The sequence below is a fragment of the Ranitomeya imitator genome, chromosome 6 (assembly GCF_032444005.1).
Source record: "Ranitomeya imitator isolate aRanImi1 chromosome 6, aRanImi1.pri, whole genome shotgun sequence".
Taxonomy (NCBI): domain Eukaryota; kingdom Metazoa; phylum Chordata; class Amphibia; order Anura; family Dendrobatidae; genus Ranitomeya; species Ranitomeya imitator.
In genome coordinates, this window is record NC_091287.1 from 565,972,977 (window position 1) to 565,986,515 (window position 13,539).

At 43.6% G+C, this 13,539-nt stretch overlaps 1 protein-coding gene across 3 annotated transcripts in view; it reads right to left on the reverse strand.

The window, feature by feature from the left end:
- Window positions 1-13,539, reverse strand: part of LOC138643212 (cytochrome P450 2B19-like) — a 332,244-nt gene that overhangs the window by 148,474 nt on the left and 170,231 nt on the right. The gene's annotated exons all lie outside the window — the stretch shown is intronic.

The following is a 13,539-nucleotide window of genomic DNA, read 5'->3' on the forward strand; positions in this document are numbered from 1 at the left end:
ATGGAAACAGAACCGAGCTTACTACAGAGATATGGGAGCAGAACTGAGCTTTCTCCAGAGATAAGGGAGCAGAAGAGAGCTTACTATGAGATATGGGAGCAGAACTGATCTTACTCCAGAGATAAGGGAGCAGAACAGAGCTTACTACAGAGATATGGGAGCAGAACGGAGTTTACTACAGACATATGGGAGCAGAACGGAGCTTACTACAGAGATAAGGGAGCAGAACGGAGCTTACTACAGACATATGGGAGCAGAACGGAGCTTACTACAGAGATATGGGAGCAGAACGGAGCTTACTACAGACATATGGGAGCAGAACGGAGCTTACTACAGACATATGGGAGCAGAACCGAGCTTACTACAGAGATATGGGAGCAGAACGGAGCTTACTACAGACATATGGGAGCAGAACGGAGCTTACTACAGAGATATGGGAGCAGAACGGAGCTTACTACAGACATATGAGAGCAGAACAGAGCTTACTACAGAGATATGGGAGCAGAACGGAGCTTACTACAGACATATGGGAGCAGAACGGAGCTTACTACAGAGATATGGGAGCAGAACGGAGTTTACTACAGACATATGGGAGCAGAACGGAGCTTACTAGACATATGGGAGCAGAACCGAGCTTACTACAGACATATGGGAGCAGAACAGAGCTTACTACAGAGATATGGGAGCAGAACAGAGCTTACTATGAGATATGGGAGCAGAACTGATCTTACTCCAGAGATAAGGGAGCAGAACAGAGCTTACTACAGAGATATGGGAGCAGAACCGAGCTTACTATGAGATATGGGAGCAGAACTGATCTTACTACAGAGATATGGGAGCAGAACAGAGCTTACTATGAGATATGGGAGCAGAACTGATCTTACTCCAGAGATAAGTGAGCAGAACAGAGCTTACTACAGACATATGGGAGCAGAACGGAGCTTACTACAGAGATATGGGAGCAGAACGGAGCTTACTACAGACATATGGGAGCAGAACGGAGCTTACTACAGACATATGGGAGCAGAACCGAGCTTACTACAGAGATATGGGAGCAGAACGGAGCTTACTACAGACATATGGGAGCAGAACGGAGCTTACTACAGAGATATGGGAGCAGAACGGAGCTTACTACAGACATATGGGAGCAGAACAGAGCTTACTACAGAGATATGGGAGCAGAACGGAGCTTACTACAGACATATGGGAGCAGAACGGAGCTTACTACAGAGATATGGGAGCAGAACGGAGTTTACTACAGACATATGGGAGCAGAACGGAGCTTACTAGACATATGGGAGCAGAACCGAGCTTACTACAGACATATGGGAGCAGAACAGAGCTTACTACAGAGATATGGGAGCAGAACAGAGCTTACTATGAGATATGGGAGCAGAACTGATCTTACTCCAGAGATAAGTGAGCAGAACAGAGCTTACTACAGAGATATGGGAGCAGAACCGAGCTTACTACAGACATATGGGAGCAGAACAGAGCTTACTACAGAGATATGGGAGCAGAACAGAGCTTACTATGAGATATGGGAGCAGAACTGATCTTACTCCAGAGATAAGTGAGCAGAACAGAGCTTACTACAGAGATATGGGAGCAGAACCGAGCTTACTACAGACATATGGGAGCAGAACAGAGCTTACTACAGAGATATGGGAGCAGAACAGAGCTTACTGTGAGATATGGGAGCAGAACTGATCTTACTCCAGAGATAAGGGAGCAGAACAGAGCTTACTACAGAGATATGGGAGCAGAACAGAGCTTACTACAGACATATGGGAGCAGAACTGAGCTTACTACAGAGATATGGGAGCAGAACGGAGCTTACTACAGACATATGGGAACAGAACGGAGCTTACTACAGAGCAGTGGCGTAACTACTAAAGTTATGGGCCCCGCTGTGAACTGTCAAATGGGGTCCCCCCATGCCAAAATATATAGATGAATTAGAAATGGCGACACACGCAAACGTCATCTGCATTAGTAATACATGCACCATTACATAATTAGTTGTAGGCTGGGTTCACAAGAGTGAAGTTTACATTCTGTATACACACCACAACCTCCAGCCTCGTGGAGGGTATCCCTCCTGTAAACCCAGCCTGACGGGGTCAACCCCTTATAAATGGAAGTGTGCTCCTCTAAACCATGTAATCACTGCCAATCCTCCAACCGTAAGTGGTGAATTTCCAGAGCTGGGAAATGGGAGCTCAATATTAGAACACGTCAACTTTAGTTCCCATCCCACTTCAAGGAAGTATGGTAGACAGGTGTGATAAGACTATTAGAAAAACTACTGCCACACAAACAGCAGTACATACTGGCAGAAGTGTGAGGGCATTAATGCCTGTGTATGGACATGTTAGTGCCTCTTAGCTTCTGGCAATGTTTTACCTCAGCTCACATTTGGGCCATACCATTGTAAAACAGGTAGACACATTTACCCACTGACCCTACTATTCATAAGGAACTGCTGTCTACCCCTTAGTTGCCACTGTATATAGTCAGGGTGGGAATGTGGGCTACAGAACAACACAGGGCGATGACACTGCTACCTGAACCCTTCAGCTGCCTGTGAAGAGCAGAACAAAAATGATTACCTCAATGAACAAAAATAAAAAAAAAGAATTTGTGATAAATATTGACCTGTCCATTCAAGGACATTTTAGCTATAGTATGAAATCCTGTTTTTCTTGTCTGTGGAATTGCCTTTGTACTGTTTGTTGTGAAACTGCCGCCCACGAAACTGTTTTCTTTTCTTTTCTTTCTTTCCTGTTTTGTCTCTTTGTTTAAACATGCAAAACTTGTATAACCACTAACAACTATATAAAGAAGGGATAGCACATTGAAGGCAGGCGTGCTTCAGAGACTTCCCAGTGATACACTATACAAGACGTGTCTTGTGTATTATTTCTGGTGATTCACCACTTCCAAAGGCTGCTCCGACTGAGTGTGATCCCGACATTTCCTGGTGCCTGAACAGGGACCCGAGGTCTGTGTATTCCTTCAAGAACACCGGCAGAATACGAACGAAAAGAGAATCTGGGATAATGGACGGCAGATGAACAAAAACCTGGCCAGGTAAGAGACACTGTTAGATCTCTTATATCTGCCCTGCACTGTCCGTAAGATTTTCTGTGTCGTGTTCTTTAGCGGGTAGTTCTAGTAGAGGAGGATACTTATAGCTCGGGTTCTTGAACTATTTAGGAATTGATCACCTCACGGAGTACGGCATTGAATGAGAGTGAATGTGAATAGAAGGTGTGTGGAAGTTGGGAATAGCCCTATAAGCCGCCCAGGGGGTTGAAACAGAAGAAGTGACTGTCCCACTGGGCAACGTGGTTGCGTCCTTTCGGGGAGACCTCCGCGCCTATGTTCAATCTCTGATCCTGTCTTTGACAAAAACCTGGTGACGGATAAGTGTATGATAGTATGAGCCCAGGACAGATAAATTAGCCTGGGACAAGAATACGTTGTATGTGATAGTATAAGCCCAGGACAGATAAATTAGCCTGGGACAAGATACGTTGTATGTTCTTTTTCTGTCTGGTTGCATTTGTGTTGTTTGCTATAGGTGTAGGAATCAGGATTTTCTTACATCAACACAGTTTAAACATCCTAGCTCCTTAGGAAGAAGGTAACGAGGTATTCTCATACCCAAACGCCACCTAGGGCAAGAAAAAGACATCCTAGCTCCTTAGGAAGAAGGTAACGAGGTATTCTCATACCCAAACGCCACCTAGGGCAAGAAAGCTCAGGATAAGAAAATGGGGAATAAGCAAACAAAGTCGGAACCAGAAGAATTAGATATCTATACTATCATAAAGGAGAGAAGTGGTGAAGATGCCACTAAGGGGCTGAAAAAGATTTTTAGTAAGTTTGGAGTTACTAGGGCAGAAGCTTTTAGTAGAAAACTATGGGAAGGAATTCAGGAAAGGAAAAAAGGCATAATCAGAGACAAGAAATGGATAGTAACATAGTAACATAGTAACATAGTTAGTAAGGCCGAAAAAAGACATTTGTCCATCCAGTTCAGCCTATATTCCATCATAATAAATACCCAGATCTACGTCCTTCTACAGAACCTAATAATTGTATGATACAATATTGTTCTGCTCCAGGAAGACATCCAGGCCTCTCTTGAACCCCTCGACTGAGTTCGCCATCACCACCTCCTCAGGCAAGCAATTCCAGATTCTCACTGCCCTAACAGTAAAGAATCCTCTTCTATGTTGGTGGAAAAACCTTCTCTCCTCCAGACGCAAAGAATGCCCCCTTGTGCCCGTCACCTTCCTTGGTATAAACAGATCCTCAGCGAGATATTTGTATTGTCCCCTTATATACTTATACATGGTTATTAGATCGCCCCTCAGTCGTCTTTTTTCTAGACTAAATAATCCTAATTTCGCTAATCTATCTGGGTATTGTAGTTCTCCCATCCCCTTTATTAATTTTGTTGCCCTCCTTTGTACTCTCTCTAGTTCCATTATATCCTTCCTGAGCACCGGTGCCCAAAACTGGACACAGTACTCCATGTGCGGTCTAACTAGGGATTTGTACAGAGGCAGTATAATGCTCTCATCATGTGTATCCAGACCTCTTTTAATGCACCCCATGATCCTGTTTGCCTTGGCAGCTGCTGCCTGGCACTGGCTGCTCCAGGTAAGTTTATCATTAACTAGGATCCCCAAGTCCTTCTCCCTGTCAGATTTACCCAGTGGTTTCCCGTTCAGTGTGTAATGGTGATATTGATTCCCTCTTCCCATGTGTATAACCTTACATTTATCATTGTTAAACCTCATCTGCCACCTTTCAGCCCAAGTTTCCAACTTATCCAGATCCATCTGTAGCAGAATACTATCTTCTCTTGTATTAACTGCTTTACATAGTTTTGTATCATCTGCAAATATCGATATTTTACTGTGTAAACCTTCTACCAGATCATTAATGAATATGTTGAAGAGAACAGGTCCCAATACTGACCCCTGCGGTACCCCACTGGTCACAGCGACCCAGTTAGAGACTATACCATTTATAACCACCCTCTGCTTTCTATCACTAAGCCAGTTACTAACCCATTTACACACATTTTCCCCCAGACCAAGCATTCTCATTTTGTGTACCAACCTCTTGTGCGGCACGGTATCAAACGCTTTGGAAAAATCGAGATATACCACGTCCAATGACTCACCGTGGTCCAGTCTATAGCTTACCTCTTCATAAAAACTGATTAGATTGGTTTGACAGGAGCGATTTCTCATAAACCCATGCTGATATGGAGTTAAACAGTTATTCTCATTGAGATAATCCAGAATAACATCCCTCAGAAACCCTTCAAATATTTTACCAACAATAGAGGTTAGACTTACTGGCCTATAATTTCCAGGTTCACTTTTAGAGCCCTTTTTGAATATTGGCACCACATTTGCTATGCGCCAGTCCTGCGGAACAGACCCTGTCGCTATAGAGTCACTAAAAATAAGAAATAATGGTTTATCTATTACATTACTTAGTTCTCTTAGTACTCGTGGGTGTATGCCATCCGGACCCGGAGATTTATCTATTTTAATCTTATTTAGCCGGTTTCGCACCTCTTCTTGGGTTAGATTGGTGACCCTTAATATAGGGTTTTCATTGTTTCTTGGGATTTCACCTAGCATTTCATTTTCCACCGTGAATACCGTGGAGAAGAAGGTGTTTAATATGTTAGCTTTTTCCTCGTCATCTACAACCATTCTTTCCTCACTATTTTTTAAGGGGCCTACATTTTCAGTTTTTATTTTTTTACTATTGATATAGTTGAAGAACAGTTTGGGATTAGTTTTACTCTCCTTAGCAATTTGCTTCTCTGTTTCCTTTTTGGCAGCTTTAATTAGTTTTTTAGATAAAGTATTTTTCTCCCTATAGTTTTTTAGAGCTTCAATGGTGCCATCCTGCTTTAGTAGTGCAAATGCTTTCTTTTTACTGTTAATTGCCTGTCTTACTTCTTTGTTTAGCCACATTGGGTTTTTCCTATTTCTAGTCCTTTTATTCCCACAAGGTATAAACCGCTTACACTGCCTATTTAGGATGTTCTTAAACATTTCCCATTTATTATCTGTATTCTCATTTCTGAGGATATTGTCCCAGTCTACCAGATTAAGGGCATCTCTAAGCTGTTCAAACTTTGCCTTCCTAAAGTTCAATGTTTTTGTGACTCCCTGACAAGTCCCCCTAGTGAAAGACAGGTGAAACTGCACAATATTGTGGTCGCTATTTCCTAAATGCCCAACCACCTGCAGATTTGTTATTCTGTCAGGTCTATTAGATAGTATTAGGTCTAAAAGTGCTGCTCCTCTGGTTGGATTCTGCACCAATTGTGAAAGATAATTTTTCTTGGTTATTAGCAGAAACCTGTTGCCTTTATGCGTTTCACAGGTTTCTGTTTCCCAGTTAATATCTGGGTAGTTAAAGTCCCCCATAACCAGGACCTCATTATGGGTTGCAGCTTCATCTATCTGCTTTAGAAGTAGACTTTCCACGGTTTCTGTTATATTTGGGGGTTTGTAACAGACCCCAATGAGAATTTTGTTACCATTTTTCCCTCCATGAATTTCAACCCATATGGACTCGACATCCTCATTCCCTTCGCTAATATCCTCCCTTAAAGTGGACTTTAGACAAGACTTTACATAGAGACAAACCCCTCCTCCTCTCCGATTTTTACGATCCTTTCTAAACAGACTGTAACCCTGTAAGTTAACTGCCCAGTCATAGCTTTCATCTAACCATGTCTCGGTTATTCCCACTATGTCAAAGTTACCTGTAGATATTTCTGCTTCTAGTTCTTCCATCTTGTTTGTCAGGCTTCTGGCGTTTGCGAGCATGCAGTTTAGAGGATTTTGTTTTGTTCCAATCTCCTCACTGTGGATTGTTTTAGAAATGTTCTTACCTCCCTTCTGAGTATGTTTTCCTGGGTCGTCTTTGTTCGAGTCTAATGTTTTTCTTCCCGTCCCCTCTTCTTCTAGTTTAACGCCCTCCTGATGAGTGTAGCGAGTCTTCTGTCGAATGTGTGTTTCCCAGGTTTGTTGAGGTGTAGTCCGTCTCTGGCGAGGAGTCCATCATACCAGTAATTCACACCGTGGTCCAGGAATCCAAATCCTTGTTGTCTGCACCATCGTCTTAGCCAGTTGTTTGCATCAAGGATCCTGTTCCATCTCCTGGTGCCATGCCCGTCTACTGGAAGGATAGAAGAAAAAACTACCTGTGCATCCAGTTCCTTTACTTTCTTCCCCAACTCTTCAAAGTCCTTGCAGATTGTCGGTAGGTCCTTCCTTGCCGTGTCATTGGTGCCAACATGTATCAGAAGAAATGGGTGGACGTCCTTGGAGCTGAAGAGCTTTGGTATCCTATCGGTCACATCCTTGATCATCGCACCTGGAAGGCAGCATACTTCTCTTGCAGTTATGTCCGGTCTGCAGATGGCTGCTTCGGTGCCTCTCAGTAGTGAGTCTCCCACCACCACCACTCTTCGTTGCTTCTTGGCTGTACTTTTTGCTGTCACTTGTTGCTGTGTGCCCTTTTCTTTTTTGCTTGCTGGTATTGCTTCATTCTTAGGTGTGCCATCTTCATCCTCTACAAAGATTTGATATCGGTTCTTCAGTTGTGTGGTTGGTGATTTCTCCATGGTCTTCTTGCTTCTTTTGGTCACATGCTTCCACTCATCTGCTTTTGGAGGTTCTCTGACACTTTTTGCACCTTCTGTGACCAGTAGAGATGCTTCTGTTCTGTCTAGAAAGTCTTCATTCTCTTTGATGAGTTTCAAAGTTGCTATTCTTTCTTCCAGACCCCGCACCTTTTCTTCTAAAAGGGCCACTAGTCTACACTTCTGACAGGTGAAATTGGATTCTTCTTCTGGTCGATCTGTGAACATGTAGCACATGCTGCAGCTCACCATGTAGGTTGTCACATCTGCCATGTTGCTCCTAGATCCTGCTGACTTGCTGTGTGTTTTCCTTCTTGTGTAATCTACTCAGCCAAGCTCTCTTGCAATAATGTCCTACAGGCAAAAATTCGCGCGCCGTAAGGCGCGCGGTTTGGTGATGATGCTTTCGAAGCAGCTGGTCCCGGCTGTACCCAACGATCTTCTAGCTTAGGGAGACTTCGCTTCTCCCAGAAGGCACCTGGAATGTGCAAATTAGCCTCCTGAAGCTTGAATCCCTGGTTTGGTGATGCTTTCGAAGCAGCTGGTCCCGGCTGTACCCAACGATCTTCTAGCTTAGGGAGACTTCGCTTCTCCCAGAAGGCACCTGGAATATGCAAATTAGCCTCCTGAAGCTTGAATCCCTGGTTTGGTGATGCTTTCGAAGCAGCTGGTCCCGGCTGTACCCAACGATCTTCTAGCTTAGGGAGACTTCGCTTCTCCCAGAAGGCACCTGGAATATGCAACTTAGCCTCCTGAAGCTTGAATCCCTGGTTTGGTGATGCTTTCGAAGCAGCTGGTCCCGGCTGTACCCAACGATCTTCTAGCTTAGGGAGACTTCGCTTCTCCCAGAAGGCACCTGGAATATGCAAATTAGCCTCCTGAAGCTTGAATCCCTGGTTTTGAATCCCTGGATAGATCAGATCCAAGCATTGATTGATGTCTCTAGGGTAGCAGAAAATGAGGGATGGACATATAATCAACAGAGTAAAAAGTGGTGTATTAGACCCACAGGCTGTGGAGAAAAACAAAATGTGGAATCTAAAAATACCCCACCCCCATACCTTAACCCACATGCCCCATCTTTTCTCCAAACACCACCTCAAAGTTTAGCCGGACCAGGAGGATGGGTATGTCCGCACTGTGGACAACAAAATCCAGACTGGAGAAATGATTGCCTAGCCTGTGGTACACCTAGACATGGCGCTGTACTTGCCCCTGTTAGGGTAGTACCAAGACCCTTTAGGGAACCTGGTGCTGACGAAGTAATGGGAACTAGATATCACCAAACTCGACAATATTTCCCTTGGTCCCCCGCTGAAGGCATGTCTCTCTTGCACAACGCACCAGATCCCACCCAGTGTCCAGTTAGATTTGCACAATATATACAGCAAATTATGCAGACTCACGCTGGAGTTTGGGCAGATGGAGAAGAATTATGTAGAATGAAAATGACTCCTGGACTCTTCCAGGAGCTATTAGCAAATCTACAGGTACATAGGCCCCAAGCAGGAGATGGTGCCTTACAAACGATAGAATCAGGTACACAATTTGTAGATCACTTAATGGTTTTCATGAGGGAGAGACAGAGGCAGAGAGGAACAACGGGAGTGGTGGCTCAGAAATCTGGACAATCAGTAGACGAATATTATCTAAGTGTAGAAAATAATTTCAGAGATGAAGGCATGGATCTAACCGCTCCAGGAATGATGAGGTTAGTTACAAAAACCTTTATAGATGGATTGTCTCCAAAAGTGAAGGAAAAGCTTAAGGCCGCAACCCCTGATTGGAGAACCTTGGAAGACCCACACCTGGCTAGACAGAAAGCTGTAGGGATAGAAATGGACTTAAGAGAAAATTCTAAGCCAGTAAGAATTGCACAGGCTAATACTGGCTCTGCTAATCAAAAGTTTACTTGTCATTACTGTAAGAAGCCAGGACATTTCCAAAGGGAATGTAGGAAGAGAAAAGCAGATATAGATTCAGGAACCTTTGTACCCAAAAATAGGATAAATAACCCAGTGCCTGATCAAACAGACAGCTCAGAATGACTGAAAGTTATGCAGGTCTCTCTTCCTTCTAGAAGACCAATAATACAAGTTGAAGTTGAGGGTAAAAATGTACCTTTTCTGATAGATACGGGAGCAACATCCTCCATTTTAAATCAGGACTTTTTACCATATCCTGACAATATATCCTCAAAGGTTACATATGCAGAAGGGTATGATGGTAAAATTCAGGCGTTGCCCTTTACAAAACCTTTAAATGTGAGCTTTGGCCCTAAAACTTTTGTATCCAAATTTTTATTTGCTAAAGGTGCACCTACCTGCTTGTTGGGTACTGATGTCTTAAGTAAAATGCATGCAAACATCCATTTTAGAGAAGATGGCACAGTTATGCTGACCATCCCTGAAGATGCAGAAACTCTGGAACCATATGTTAGAATACAGGCAATGGAGGATTTTCCCGAAATTTACACTCAACAAGCAAAAATTGACTTGTCTCGGGTTCCTGACAGCCTATGGGCAAAAGGAGACACTGATGTAGGATTTTTATCAGTAGCTCCTATACTGTTAGAAACTGCCCCGGGAACCATATTACCTCAGCTTAGGCAATACCCCATCAGCGCCCAGCAAGAACAGGCGATTTCTCAACAAATTCAGGATTATGTGTTACAAGGTGTTTTGGTAGAAATCAGGTCACCCGCCAATACACCCTTATATCCTGTTAAAAAGAAAGTGTCCTCCAAAGAAACTATGGTGAAATATCGCATGGTGCACGACTTACGGGAAATCAATAAGGTTTTGGCACCGGTCACCCCTGTGGTACCGAATCCTCATACCTTACTGTCTCAAATTCCCAGCACTGCTGCATATTTTACGGTAATTGACTTATCAAACGCATTTTTTTCTGTGCCACTACATAAGAACTGTTGGCATTTGTTTGCCTTTACATTCAAGGGTAAACAATTAGCATGGACAAGATTGCCACAAGGTATGGTACACTCACCAACTTTGTACTCTGAAGCAATGCAGACCGTGCTAAAAAATGTCATCCCAGAACCAGGAGTAGTCATTCTACAGTATGTAGATGACTTACTTATTTGTTGCCCTGATGAGCAGACGGCAGTTACCTCAACTGTTAATTTCTTAATTTTCCTAGCGCAAGAAGGCTGTAAAGTAAATAGACAGAAACTCCAGGCTTGTCAACAAACAGTCGTGTTTTTAGGTCACTGCATATCACAGGGCATCAGACACCTCACACCTCAACGTACGGAAGCCATACGTAACATGCTTGAACCCAGGAATCACAAACAGCTGCGTGCTTTCCTAGGTATTGTTTCACACTGTAGACAGTGGATCATACATGCAAGTCAACTCATGCAGCCTTTATATGACTGTATTGCCAACACACCATATTCACTCAGTGAAGAGGCTAAACAGTCATTTTCCTCTTTGAAAACAGCACTGGTATCAGCTCCGGCTTTGGGACTCCCAGACTACACTAAACCTTTTTAATTGATGGCAGCTGAGATATCCTCACATGCTACAGGGGTGCTCACACAAAAACATGGAAACAAACAGAGACCTGTGGCATACATATCAGCTCATCTGGACCCTGTAGCTAGAGCCGCACCTTCTTGTGTAAGAGTAGTAGCCGCAATGTTATTAGATAAAGCTTCTGAGATTGTTCTTGATCACCCACTTCTAGTTCAGACCACTCATGATGTACATGGCATTCTTAACCAGGTCCAACCTAAACATATTTCAATGGCCAGACACCTCCGTCTCCAATGTTCCCTACTACTGCCGCCCAACATTTCCTTTGCCAGGATTCAGACTCTTAATCTCGCGTCTTTGCTCCCTTTAGAGTCTGAGGGGGGTACCATACCTGAGGAAACTGCACTCTCCAACTCCTTTGACCCATCAAAGTCAATGCATGATTGTGTACAATTAATGGAACAAGAGACTCAGGGCTTATGTAATGTACGTGACAAGCCACTCTGTAATGCTACATTTGAACTTTTCATAGATGGCAGTAGATATGCAGATGTGAATGGACAATTTCATACAGGTTATGCGGTAGTAACTCAGCATGAAGTGCTGAAAGCAGAACCTCTCCCTGCTAATCAGTCTGCACAAGAAGCAGAACTTACGGCATTAGTTGAAGCTCTAAAAATAGCCAAAGATCAGACAGCAAACATATACACTGATTCTAGATATGCACATGGCATTATTTTCGATTTTGGCGTAATATGGAGAGCCAGAGGTTATATGACTGCTTCAGGCCAACCTGTTAAACATGCCTCCCTCATTAGACAGATTCTGGAGGCAGCACAAGAAACTAAAGAAATAGCGGTGATAAAGGTAGCTGCACATGTGAGACTCGACACCGAGGAAGCCAGGGGTAACGATAAAGCCGATAAGGCAGCAAAACAGGCAGCACGTAAACCCTTACATCATGCCCACACACTAGATAGCTCTGAAGATGATGAGGAAAGATTGAAGGAAGCTCAGAAACAGGTAGACGACGAAGAACGAGGGCAGTGGCAGAAAAAAGGGGCAGAAGATCAGCAAGGATTATGGAAAAAAGGAACTTTGTTGTGTTTACCCAGAGCCTGGTACCCCGCAGTGGCAAGTGACCTCCACCTACCCACGCATGTGTCCGCAAATGGTATGACGCTCAAGGTAAAAGAAAGGTGGTTGGCTCCAGGCTTTGGTAATTTTGCTCGGAACATGTGTGCTGCATGCGCTATATGCCTGGCACACAATCCAGGTCAGGCCATTAAAACCCCAACCAAGCATCATGTAAGACCACTGTATCCCTTTCAAAGACTCCAGATCGACTACATCCAACTTCCTAGGTACAATGGATACGAATATGTGCTTGTGTGTGTGGACATGTTCTCAGGGTGGCCAGAGGCTTATCCAGTTCGTAGAGCCTCAGCAAAAACTACTGCCATTAAAATAGCACATGAACTGATACCCCGTTACGGCATGCCTGAGGTGATCGAGTCAGATAGAGGTACCCATTTTACTGGGGAAATATTCCAGAATGTTATGAAAATGTTGGGAGTAGAAAACCAGTTTCACACTCCATATCATCCACAGAGTTCAGGTAAAGTGGAAAGATTAAATGGGACAATAAAATTAAAAATCCAGAAGGCCATGGCAGAAACAGGAAAGCCTTGGACCGAGTGTCTACCACTTGCCCTGTATTCCATCCGAAACACCCCAAGGGGGAAGGCTAAGCTGTCACCACATGAGATTCTTTTTGGTAGAGCAGCAAATTTGGGTTGTTATTTTCCACAACAACTGATGTTGAATACTGAGACTTTAACTGCTTATGTACAAGAATTACAAAAACGTTTAACTAAAGTGCATTCGCAAGTTTTTGCTTCCCTTCCAGATCCAGAAAATCTCGAAGGAGGCCACAAGTTGGAACCTGGTGATCAAGTCTACGTGAAAAGACACACCAGAAAGACTCTGGAACCGAGATTTGACGGACCTTTCCAAGTCCTGTTAACAACTCCAACAGCAGTCAAGCTTGAAGGAAAGGCATCATGGATACATGCAAGCCATTGCAAAAAAGCAGTATAAGACTCATGATATTGATGTTAATAATGTTAACCTCAACGGAGGCATGGGAAAGACTGAATTCTCTAGCCCCTTTGAACAATAGATTCGTACAACATCATAGAAAATTAGTGCATGACTTGTTAAATAATACGCAACCCCTGGCAGATTGTTGGATCTGTACCCATTCACCAGTATCAGCCACAAGTATACCTTTTCTAGCAGTTCCCGTGTCAGCTGAAGAAATATTCGCTTGGCCTAATTGTTCAG